Raw genomic sequence first — 12,694 nt, 5'->3', positions numbered from 1 at the left:
TATTGCTCAGAGAGATACCTTGTGGAAATAAGTAACGAATTCAAGAACCTGAAGAAAGGAGAGATGAGTGTCAGCCAATACGCTACATCCTTTCTGGAAAAGATGGAGCTAGTTCCTTCCCTAACTCCTACTGAACAGTCCAAGGTAGAGAAATTTGCTAATGGACTACCATCTGGTTTCAGTCTAATGGTAAAACTAGCAGCAACCTTAGAAACAACCCGAGTTGCCAAATCCTTGGAAGACCAAGCCAAGGAGATGACCACCGACAACGCAGAAGTTGGGAGGACGAGGAAAAATGAAGAATCCTCCAAATCCAATAAAAATAATAGTTTAGTAAAATCTTGCCCCAACAGCAAGAAGCGTGGGGAAAACAATAAGGCGAAATGGTGTAAGGCATGCAAGAAAAAACATTTCGAACAATGCAAGGAAAAAGTAAACTACTACAAGTGTGGAAGAACTGGTCATGATTCCAACAACTGTACAACAATAGGATATGTTGCGCATGTAAAGGTAATGGGCATATTTCATAGGATTTCCCAAGAAAGGAAGATATCACACAAGAATTACGGATGATTCTCAAGACTGTAAAGGAGGAGGCATACATCGCTTCAGGGAGTCAAGAGAAGGAAGCTGCTTATCTAGAAATTTCGAGACATAGAGTGGTCATTCCGCTTAGATAAGTGTCGTAGTATGTATCCTGGTATAAGAGGAATAGAGTATAATAAACTTTGAATATGATTGTAATCATTGCATAAGTTAAAAAAATATCTAATTATGTTATACTACTTAATGTGTTAAATTGTTATGTGATTTCGTTCTTGTATGGTGACTTGGAAAAATGTGAGACAATACTTGGGACGAGTATGAGTAGGTATGAAAGGTAGTAGAGGCCTATACTATACGAAGCATAAGACTCACACTTGGATCACGAAAAGTCGCAAAGTTACTAAGAAACTGGTATCCAAATTTAATTTTTGTTCATTTCTATCATTACCTTCATTTCAAGAAGAATTTTTTTTTCCGAACCTAGTAGTCTTAGCAAATCATGCCCAGTTAAGGATGAATATTCGGAATAAGTTACTTGGTTTTGAGAACCTTGTTCGACGTAGTGTCCGCCTTCAGTTTTAAGATTAAAGAAGAAAGGATCGAGACAATCGACAGACGGATTGCAGTGGTCATTAAAACTAAGTACCTAGTAGCTAGAAATGCTACTTGTTATAACGTGGTTGCACCACATTAGAACATGGAGGAACATATCTATAGTATTAGGAAGTTGAATATTAGAACAAGAGTATAGTTCAACGTGAATCGCATGCACCACACAACAGAAGGTCATTGGAATGTAACTATTTAGTTTGTTACTGTAGCTAGAGTAAGGACCTCATCTTAGGCCGAGTCTTTAGCAAAAATCGAGAGGGAGCAGGAGCCTCCAATAAAGATCGAATTTATGACTCAAAGATCTAGACTAAAGTTCCAACAAAGAATTAGGATACATGCGCAAGCTGAGCACCGCCAACAGAAGTCCAATAGTTTGATACTCGATTGACGAGCCACAAAAGTTATGATATGCATAAGGACATTAGTAGCATGTCGATACCCAAATACCTTAATTATGGTCAAGAAAAGCACAACAACATTAACCATATTAGAAAGGAGGAAGAGAAAATATTGAGTTTAGCAACCATTGTTGCTACTAATATCAAGATCCAGAAGAGTTGGAGCATCAGAAGCTAAGAAAAAGAGTTATTAGCTTCAGTACCTGTTTGAATGGACGTTTTGGTTGGAAAATAAGGAAAAAACATCGTGAGGGAACTTGAAACTTTTACCTACACCTATAGGTAAATGGAACGATCTCACCTTAGATCTTAATATCAAGTGTTCATGGTTGTGTTGGATCACAATATAACATGGGTCAGAATCGACCAAGCGACAAAAATATACCTATGTATCAAGTATATAAGGAATTAGTCCATATATGATGTTTTCGTAGACTCGTTATCAATAATAACTTGAGATATACGGATCTGAGTCCATTCTCAGTTCTTCTTTTAAATGCTTATGTTAGTGATAACGTGAAAACAATGTGGACTGGCAAAGTCGAAACCCAAAAGGTGGCACAAAACATTTAGATTCGTAGACGTTGTTATGGAGAAGGAGATATTGTTTTGTAAAGGACTCGTCAAGATTATGGCACTTAGATAAACCCTAATAGAGTTAATGATATGAAATTAGGTCGACAGGCTGTTAAGCTGTCATAAAGGAACCTAAATAATTATTTTGTGTTTAGCACAAAAGATTCAGCTAAGATAGTACTCTGTGGAAACAAGTACTATCGAAACTCCTTGCTTGAGGATTGAGAGACGAATTGGGAATTGTGATGCAGTGTCGTTTTGCTGATGATTCCGGGAGGTAATCATCCTAAGGGGTGAAAAATAATTGTAACACCCGCAACTTCAGGCTAGACATTTAAGTTATAATAAATAATAATTACAATATAAATCCTTGATTAAGATTATCATTAGTCGTGCGCGTTTTATACTATATATTATAAATCCATTTCAGTGATTTATCGATAAGCGACGAAATGGCAATTTTGATAAAGTATTATTTAGAGCAAATAATCTTAACGAAAATGTAGGAGTTGTGATATGAATCCCGTACACATAAAGAACACTCAAATCCGACATAATATGCAGAAGTTATAGACTTCTGAAGTTTCACGATCAGTCAGTGTATCATAAATAGTGAATGAGAGATAGGTTTCTTATTAGCCTAAGTAATCAAAAAAAGTTGTAGTAGTCGTAAAACCAAAAGTGTATATATAAAGAACACCCAAATTTGACTTCGTGAGAGGAAGTTATGATTTTTCTAAAATTCAGCGCAAGAGTGTACAACATTGATATCGAATTTTAGATTGGTTGATTGTTATCCGAAACAATCTAAATGAGAATTGAAGATCTCGTTAATAGGAACCCGACAATATAGGACAGTCGAAAACGAACGTCGGATGAGAGAGTTATGAATTTTAACAGATTTTTAACAGTCTAACCTGTTAAAAATATAACTTTAATAATAAATTCAAAATTAGCCGATGAAGTCTAAATTAAAGTTATAGATCTCGTCGATAGATACGCATGGATATAAAACCTGTCAAAGACGGAGCTTGTATGAAGAAGATATGGATTTTTGAAGAAACTGAAATTCCTCGCACGCGCCCGCAAACAACGACAGAGTGCGTCGCGCGCACTGTCACTCCACCCATAATGCGACATGTGGCACCAGCAAATGAACGCCATGTTATCATGTTCGAATAGATGTGTGGCGCGTGGGGGGGGGGGGGCGTGGTGCGTGGTGCGTGACGCGCACCCTTTTCAATCCTACATAAACCCTCATAAATCAACTAATTTCTTCACACCTCTTACTCCAATCTCTCTGGAACTCTTTCTAACCCCTAACCCCTTTATTCTTGAGTTCCCGGACCCTTCGGCGATGCCCTCCGGTGTCAGATAGCCGGTAAATAAAATCTCCCTGGGTCAGAGTTCTGCCCAGGTAATTCCCGGTTTTCACTATATTACTCTGTAAGTTATGCTACACTTATTTTGGTTAAGTGTAACTTTTAATTATAGTCATAGTTGTTATTATTAACCTATAATTAAAGATTTATTAGCGATACCAAGTCATTATACTGATTGATTTACTTACGGGAGTGATGTCTAGGCTAGATATAGTGAGATGTTTAAAGTGGGATTTCCAAATAGTATACTATGTATACCAAATGAACTCTACCTCCGATATGATCCTACCTGATTATTCCTTACTTGATAGATCTACATGTAGACATTGAGATTATTGAGGAATCTAGACTATAATTAGTATAGTCGCCAAGAATATGAAACTACACTAAGGTTTAGTGCTTTATACGTTTCGGTCTCTTTGGAAGTGCAAAGCGAAGCGCTGTCAAAATCGTCAGCCACTCATATTTATCTAGTGAGTGCATAGTTCATTTCATTAACATGATTTAATACAAATATTAATTAAAGTATTATATATTTGTTAGTAGTTGTATGTGAATTATATGCTTATTTCCTGGATTATATGTTAAGATACATGTATATATATATATATATATATATATATATATATATATATATATACCGTGCTATGTGTGAACCGGATATGGTTTTATTTTATGATAGGAAAATAGATAATAATATATAACAATAATAGAAGTAGCATTGTTGAGAAGAAAAACGAATAATAATACCTAATACTCTATATGATATATATATATATATATATATATATATATATATATATATATATATACACACACACACACACACCCACACACTAAAGATAGGTTAGTATCACCCAAGAATAAAGTTGGTATTAGAAGTTGATTACTGGCATCGTAATTTAGTCTAGGGATAAACTTAGAGTTGTGGAAGATACCTAATTAAATTAAGTTTGCTGTTGGGTAGTCTCATTAGGAGAATGTGTGTAAGCTAGGAACGGAGAGTAAAGTTTTGTTCTGTGACACTCTCAAGTGTCGATATATGGTAGCTCCGTATGGGAGTACCTTATAGTATTCCCCTTGGATGACCAGATTTTGTGGGTCCAGATCAGGCACCTATAACGGTATGGCTGGTCACCTCCAAGAGTAGGTGACAACACTTGATCATTCTAGATAGTCTTGTAAATTATGTTGGCGGCATAAGGTCATTACTCACAGACATAGATGAAATGGGATACCATATTCATTAAATACTTTGATGACCCATATGCCTTTATGACTGCATCGGCCAAGGAAGCCCCTAACTGAGTAGCCAAGCTTTTTAACTGTTCATCAGGAGAAATAGTTTATCCCTGATAATCTGTGAGGATCGATAGGAATGGATATGTGGGAATGTAAGCCTATATGGATATTGTATGGTAACAGTTGATTTTTGCAGATTTGATAATTAAGGAATATTATCATAACAATATTGTGGGATTGAAATTCGTATGTATCTCACTATGTTTCTCAACCTGACCCATTTAGTTTATATACATTACAGGTAGCAAGACTTAAGCTACTGAAACTTGATTAGGATGTTGAGTGATTAAGAGACAGCCCTAAATAGAGTTCTGGACCATTGGGTCTTTACGTTGTAACTTATGTTTCTATATTGATTATGAAATCCTAAGGGTTTTATTAAATTGAGATAATCAGTTGTACTCAAACGATTTCAAATGTACTAGGAATTTTCACATCAATGATAATATAAGCGTAAAGAAAAGTTCTAATTGGTTCTGAAAATTAGAGGATGTCACACATACCACCCCTCTTACAACATCATTTGGTAGCGACTACAATGCCAATGCAACAAAATATGCAACCTTACATACTAATGTTGTCGTTGTTACTATACACACAATATCAGGCATTCTGGCCTCACCAGCCCCACAACCATATATAAATCTAAGTATCTTTGGAAACCAAGCCTCACCACAAATCCAATGGACACAACCAATAGCAAAAAATGAGGCACCAGGAGATAGAAACAGAAATGTCAACTATTGTCGCATTCTCCGATCATACAATTCACCTCTCATAAGAAATATCCTACAAACAATAAGTAACTTATTTGAATTAATGAAAACTAATATTGCATTCAATATACTATGCAGTACATTTCTTTTCCTTATTCAATACATACACAATTAAACAAATATACCAATTGTTGACATCAAAATTAATAGTTTTATTTGCAAAATATATAAAAAAACATCATAATATACAACACAACAACGTTGTTGAATATTGAGACAGCACAATGTGTATAATAAACACCTTCATCACTATTCAAAATGTGATAATTGCATCATTAAAATTAAAAAAAATACATAAAACAACCAACATATCCATTCAAAAATACAAAACAACCTAATCACATAGTTCTAAATCCTCGATCAATCAAAAATCTAACATTTTCCATTGCTAGTGAAAACCCTAACTTCAAAACAGTAGTAGAAATCCAAACACCATACTTTTAAAAATGTTGTCACATTCCTCTTGCAAAGTAGTAGATGGATTTTCGTCAACAAAATAAAAAATAAGCTTCTTAATCTTCTTCGGGCTATCCTTCATAAGGTTATTTGGATAAAAACTAGTGACAATTGGTTGAACAGTTTCAACATAAATATGTTGATGACTGTTATAATGATAAGGGAAAGTGGAGTTGAAGAATGATGGGAAAGCACTAAGTTTTTGTAAATAGATGAGTCCATAATCAAGTAACTCATTAGTTTTGTGAAGATAAAAGAAACATCTAGTATTGTAACCTAAAGATTGAAAATATCTTCAATAGTACCAAAATAAAACATGTTTATATCAACAAAATCAACATAAGCGACACTTGGTCGGATATAAAAACGACATGGTGGGGGTTAACACCCCCATGTACTAACCTAACGAAGAAGTAGTGTAAATTATAAGGACAATAAAGGTCATCAGAAGAAACATCCACATACTGTCTGTGAATCGCCCATTAATCACCCATTAATCACCCATTGTTCAAACGTTTGTCGCCCTTTTTTCTTGAAAATGATGAAAATAATGATGAAAATAATGAAGAAAATAGATGAAGATGTGAAGAAGATGTTGAATCGGTTGAAAAGTGAAAAATATATAGAGAATATATTGGAAGATATGAACGAATTTAAGTCTTATCATATATAATTATCATAATGATGGGATTAGAGTTCCAATGTATCATTCGGTTTAGTTTGTTTTGTTTTAAATGATCAACATATTCAATTACCTAAATTGGACCCTTAATATTCCACTGTACTTACAAAAAATAGTTAAAAAACATGATATAAAAATTGATTTCAACCAAATAAAATTGAATTTATAATAATGTAGAAAAAATGCAATAATAATATCATAACAAAGAATTAACATATGTTAAGTTAAAATAAATTATTTCAAATTTTCTATTAAATTTCATACAATTAAGAATATATGTGCACTTAATAAATGAATTAGTAAATGGATGACGTATAACTTAAAAATATAAGTGATACTTACATCATTAAAACGTACAATAAGATAAATTATAAATCATATAAACTTGCTATAATGATAAATTAATTTGTCAGTATTTCATTTGACAATGTAAATCTTAAGAATAACAAATCTTATCAATCTTATTTGAAAATAAAGTAATTTATATGATAATATAAAAATTATATTAATAATAAAATATAAAATTAACACACATCTATAATGACAAACCAAAAGTATTTACCAATTTGGTATAGAATTCAATGTTTAATTGGATATTTTACATGTAACAAAACATATAAATAAATTTAATTACATTGATAGTATTTAAAAGATCTTTAAAAAATTATAGAAAAACCAAAGACAATTACACAATATTGAATAATTACTTTTTCTTAGAAGAACTACTGCGAACATTATTTTTTTCACATGCCAATTTATTATATCATGATATGCAACTTGATCAGTACAATGTCTTGGATCATTCGCTTGTTTGTCAATGGAAATTCCTTGGGAAATCTTCATTTTGGTACGTCTACCAGAATCTTTTTACGAATTACTTTTGGATTGTTGATATTGACAACATTGGGGATTGAAACACCAAGCACAAAATCATATTCATCATTCTTATCTTTCTTTCTCTTTATAGAACAAGAGACAACAAATGAATCATCCAACTATTTAATACTATTAGCATATTTAGGAAGCTTCTCCTCTTGGGAATTAAGTGAAGACAACGAATGATCCACAGAAATAAAAAGCTCGATCGCAATCTTATCAACATCTCCATCCATGTCACCATAACGAAACATTTATCTCTATTTGGATATTGGTATCAAATCTTTCTTTCATCTTCTAATTAGATATTTTGAGGTATATCATTAACATTCAACCACTTAATTAGACAAAAAAATATGCCTACAAAGAATGTCAATATGTTCAAACATCATACACCTGCATCTAAAAATATGTTATTCTTTCTTCATCGTTACCTTCCAAAGAAGGGATAATGCACTAAAAGGGTAACATAGTTTAGATTGTGTATATATTTAGTCACTTATATTTATTTTGTACATATTTAGTCATTTATGTTTTTTTTTGTACATATCTAATCACTTATGTTTTTAGTTTTGTACACATATGACCATTATGTTTGATGGTCATATGTGTACAAAGTAAAAAACATAAGTAACTAAATGTATACAAAAAAGAACATAAATGACTAAATATGTAGAAAAATAAACATAAGTGATTAATTATGTAAACAATCTAAACTATGTTACACTTTCAGTGCATTATCCCTCAAAAGAAATATACATATGATGTGAAATATTAATTATATAATATAATAGAAATATTCAAGATGTGGTAATACCTGAAAAAAATTCAGCTAAATTAGCATCGCAATCAACATCTTCTTCATTATCATCCGATTTGTGACTATTATTACTCTTCTTCTGAATGTTTTCCTTTCACGTACAATCCATATCTCCAAGTTGTTATATTGAGTTACATTTCATTGAGTGCAACTATATACTTTGAATGATATAAATCATTATAAACTTGTAAAAATACTTCTCGGGTATAATATTTATAAGTTTTTTCTTCAATATTCAGCTTCGTCTTTCTGAGTGGAAACTTTTCAACATCATTTAAATATTGATTACACTCAGTGTTTATTTGTCTCTCCATTGATGATTTAAACACAATCAAGAATATGACCAAATTGGTACCAAGATTCACTGTCTGTTGAAAGGTAGAATTCTCACTATCTGAAAGCAAAGTAGTTCTCATTAAACCAAATATAGGAACATCTTTAAAATAAGATAGATTCCATTGGTTCCTCTTGTTGAACAAATCTCTAAACCACCTATTGCAGTGAAGATTATAATAATCTACAAATGATTGCTATCCTTCCTCGAATTGATGAGTTTTAATCCTTGAATTCCAAACCAATAAACTGAATCTCCTTTTTAAATATGGAATATTATATGTACTTGCAAACACCTAAAAGAATATGTTGATTGTAAATAAAAACTAATATACAGTAATTAAATCAATTAACATTTAACATTTTACCTTGTTTGATAACTTAGAGGTTATATGCCAGATGCATAACCTATGAGTCGAACTTGGAAAAATTACTTCAATCGTTTTTCTCATTGCAACATCTTCATATGATAAATAATGGTGGTTTTGCCAAACATTTCAAGAAATACTTTCAACAACCAAATATATTATTTAGTGTCTTTACGCGATAAAAGCCTAACACCAAAAGTAACATACCTTTATGATTGTTAATTTCAGTAATTGGAACAAACACGATATCATACCTATTAAATAACAATGAATATGCATATTTAAACTATTATTAACTTTTTACAAACACATACACACACATACACAAACACACACATACACACACACACACACATATATATATATATATATATATATATATATATATATATATACACACACACACCTCTTTGTGTGAAAGGTTTCATCAAAAGACGACACATCACCAAGCTCATGATAATTCAACTTGGAAGTGTCGTTAGCCGATATAATGCATTCAACCTCTTATTATCATCTTTATAAAATAGAAAAGTTTGAAACATTGTTGTTCCTCTCCATCATCTTGTTAACCAATGACTAGGCATCATTACCACCTATGTGACAATTCAAATCTCTCATACAGTTCTTAAAATCATCCTTGTTACCACCATTAAAATGATAACCAGTTTAAAGCTCTGAGTACAACCTATGTGCTTTCATTGGCCTAACATTCTAGTGTGACATCTTAGATATGAATGAACTTTTGTATAGATCAAGTTTCCTTTTGGATCTGGAAAATTGCATATATTGTTTACTGAATAACTTGTGATCATGCATCTCTTCAACTTCATAAATCATATACTGGTTCTCATAATGTATAAGCTTAAATTTATATTTTCCATACAATTCCTACAATGCATATAAGATCTTTTTACCCATTTATTACTTGGATCCAATGAATCAACTGATGACGTGTTAGCTTCCCCTTCAGGATTAAAAACTAGATATATCAATGCCATAATGTCATTAACTATATTTGATGTGTATTTCCTTACATCAAAACCTGCTTATACAACATTGTAAAAGTATATTCCGTCAACATGATCAACTTAAGGAAAATATGATTTTACCTTGGGCCTAATCTCGTTTGGAACTTTTGGAACATAATAAATAAGAGCTGAATGAGAATATATGTACTTATTATTGTCACATGATTCAACATCTACATCATGAATTATACCAGGTTAAAAATGATCAACATGATCTTGGGGTTGATTTACATCAACATATGGAATAATTTCTTCATTAAATGTAGGACCTTTATCATTTGATAGTTCCTGAATGTCTTCATCACCATTATATTCTTTACCTTCATTTACATCTTCATTTATATATGAATCTTGAATATCATGAGTTTCTTAATATGTACAAGAATCTTCATTACATGCTTGTAATTGCTCATGATCCTCATGAGAACGATACCCCATGAATGACAAATCGTCTTCGATATAAACAAATTTCAAATTATTAGTATAATACTCGGAATCGATTACCATTATTCCATAAAATATATAAAACTTTGACAAACTCTCATTTGTTAAACTAATAAAAATATTATATAGAATAGATATACTGAAATTTGATATTAACATTTTGTAGAAACCGACCCTAATTGTTGGGATAACATAATCCGATTTAATTATATATAATTGTTAAATGATAATATTAACATTTTTTATTTATTATTAATTAAATGGGGATATTAAAAATGATTGGTCCATATTTATTTTCACTCTTCTCACGATAAAAACAAGATATATATATATATATATATATATATATATATATATATATATATATATATATATATATATATATATAGAGAGAGAGAGAGAGAGAGAGAGGGTGGGGGATAGAGGAAAATTCTTTTGAAAACTCAAAAACATACGAGAACCCGAGAACTCCTAATCCGACCAACATTTTTCAAAACCAACACCACATTTATTTATATTTTATTTTTTTGTATTTTTTATATTTTCAAGTTGCAATTTTTTTAAATGATGACATTAGAGTCTCATTGTTATGTTGGTCTGAAAAGTTTTGAAAAAAAAATACAAAATATGCATATATGCACATTTAAAAAAATGTTTGTCAATTTTTTTAGCCTAAATATGGCTTAGACGCAATATTTAGAGACTAATGGTGATATTCATTTTGAAAAATTAGGAATGGATTACGAGTTAATGACTTCTTGCACATCTTTAAATCTTAAAATAGCTTAACTATATATATATATATATATATATATATATATATATATATATATATATATATAAATATATATATAAACTTAAATTTGAAAAATTAAATATAACAAATAACAATTAAACTCTACTTATAATATACTTGAATAACTATATTTCAAATTAAGAGTAATATTATTAATAACTAGGCGAATGCCCGCGCGTTGCGTAGAAACACCTATATAGTTGAAGTCTTTACAAATATATGTTTTTTTTAAATATAGAAATAACGTTGTTGTTAAATTTGATATAATAATTCGTATCTAAATTGACATAATATATTGATTGTTTTGAATTATATGATAATATATATACATCTATTATAACTGTATAATCTCAATCGTTTGAATGACTTCTACCTGCGAGTTACAAATGAATAAAATTAAATATAATATATAGTTTACTGTTATTTATAGTTGTTGTTATTGTTAATTAATTTTTAAAAATTTATTTGCTTAATATTTTAATTTCTATCATTATAATTATTTAAAACATCAAACATTATTTTTTGATTTTAAAGGTAACAATATAATAATTTATATAGAGTTCTTTTTAACTATTTTTATTGTAAATTATTTTAAGCTACTTATTTGAAAACTTTTAAAGATTATAAAAATATCTTTAGGAAATATTTTAGTTAAATTGAGATTACAATTTAGTTTTTGCATTTTATCACTACAATTTATCACTTTTAACTATTTACAAAATATTATTTGGTTTTTTAAGTGGAACTGAAATTTATATTTAAGTTGACATTGTAATGTTATATTTAAATTAACATTTATGTATTTTGTCCAAACTGTTCAAAAGTTGTAGCTTTAAACTGATAATGGTTTACATACAACAACATATTAAATCTAATATGTTAAAAATTAAAGACATAATTTTATAAGTAGAAGTAAATATATTATTTTAAAATTGAAATTTAGTATATTTATGATTACAATTTAAGTTTGATATTTATTTAACCTTATTAACCAACTTATAATCATTATTAGAAAGACGCTATGATTAATCACTTTTAAATATTTACAAAATATTATTTTGGTTGTTTAAGTTAAACTAAAATTTATATTTAAGTTGCACCTATAATGTTATATTCAAATTAATAATCTAAGTATTTTATACTTCCAAAATTGTATCTTTAAAATGATAATGGTTTACATTCAACAATATATTAAAACTAATAAATTAAGTATAATATGTTAAAAGTTAAAAAATATAACTTTATAAATAGAAGTAAATATATTATTTTAATATTGAAATTTAGTTTATATATGGGTAT

The sequence above is a fragment of the Lactuca virosa genome, chromosome 9 (genome assembly GCF_052849685.1).
Source record: "Lactuca virosa cultivar CGN04683 chromosome 9, Lactuca_virosa_CGN04683_v6, whole genome shotgun sequence".
In the NCBI taxonomy this organism is placed as follows: Eukaryota; Viridiplantae; Streptophyta; class Magnoliopsida; order Asterales; family Asteraceae; genus Lactuca; species Lactuca virosa.
Note: the sequence above shows the minus strand (reverse complement) of the source record.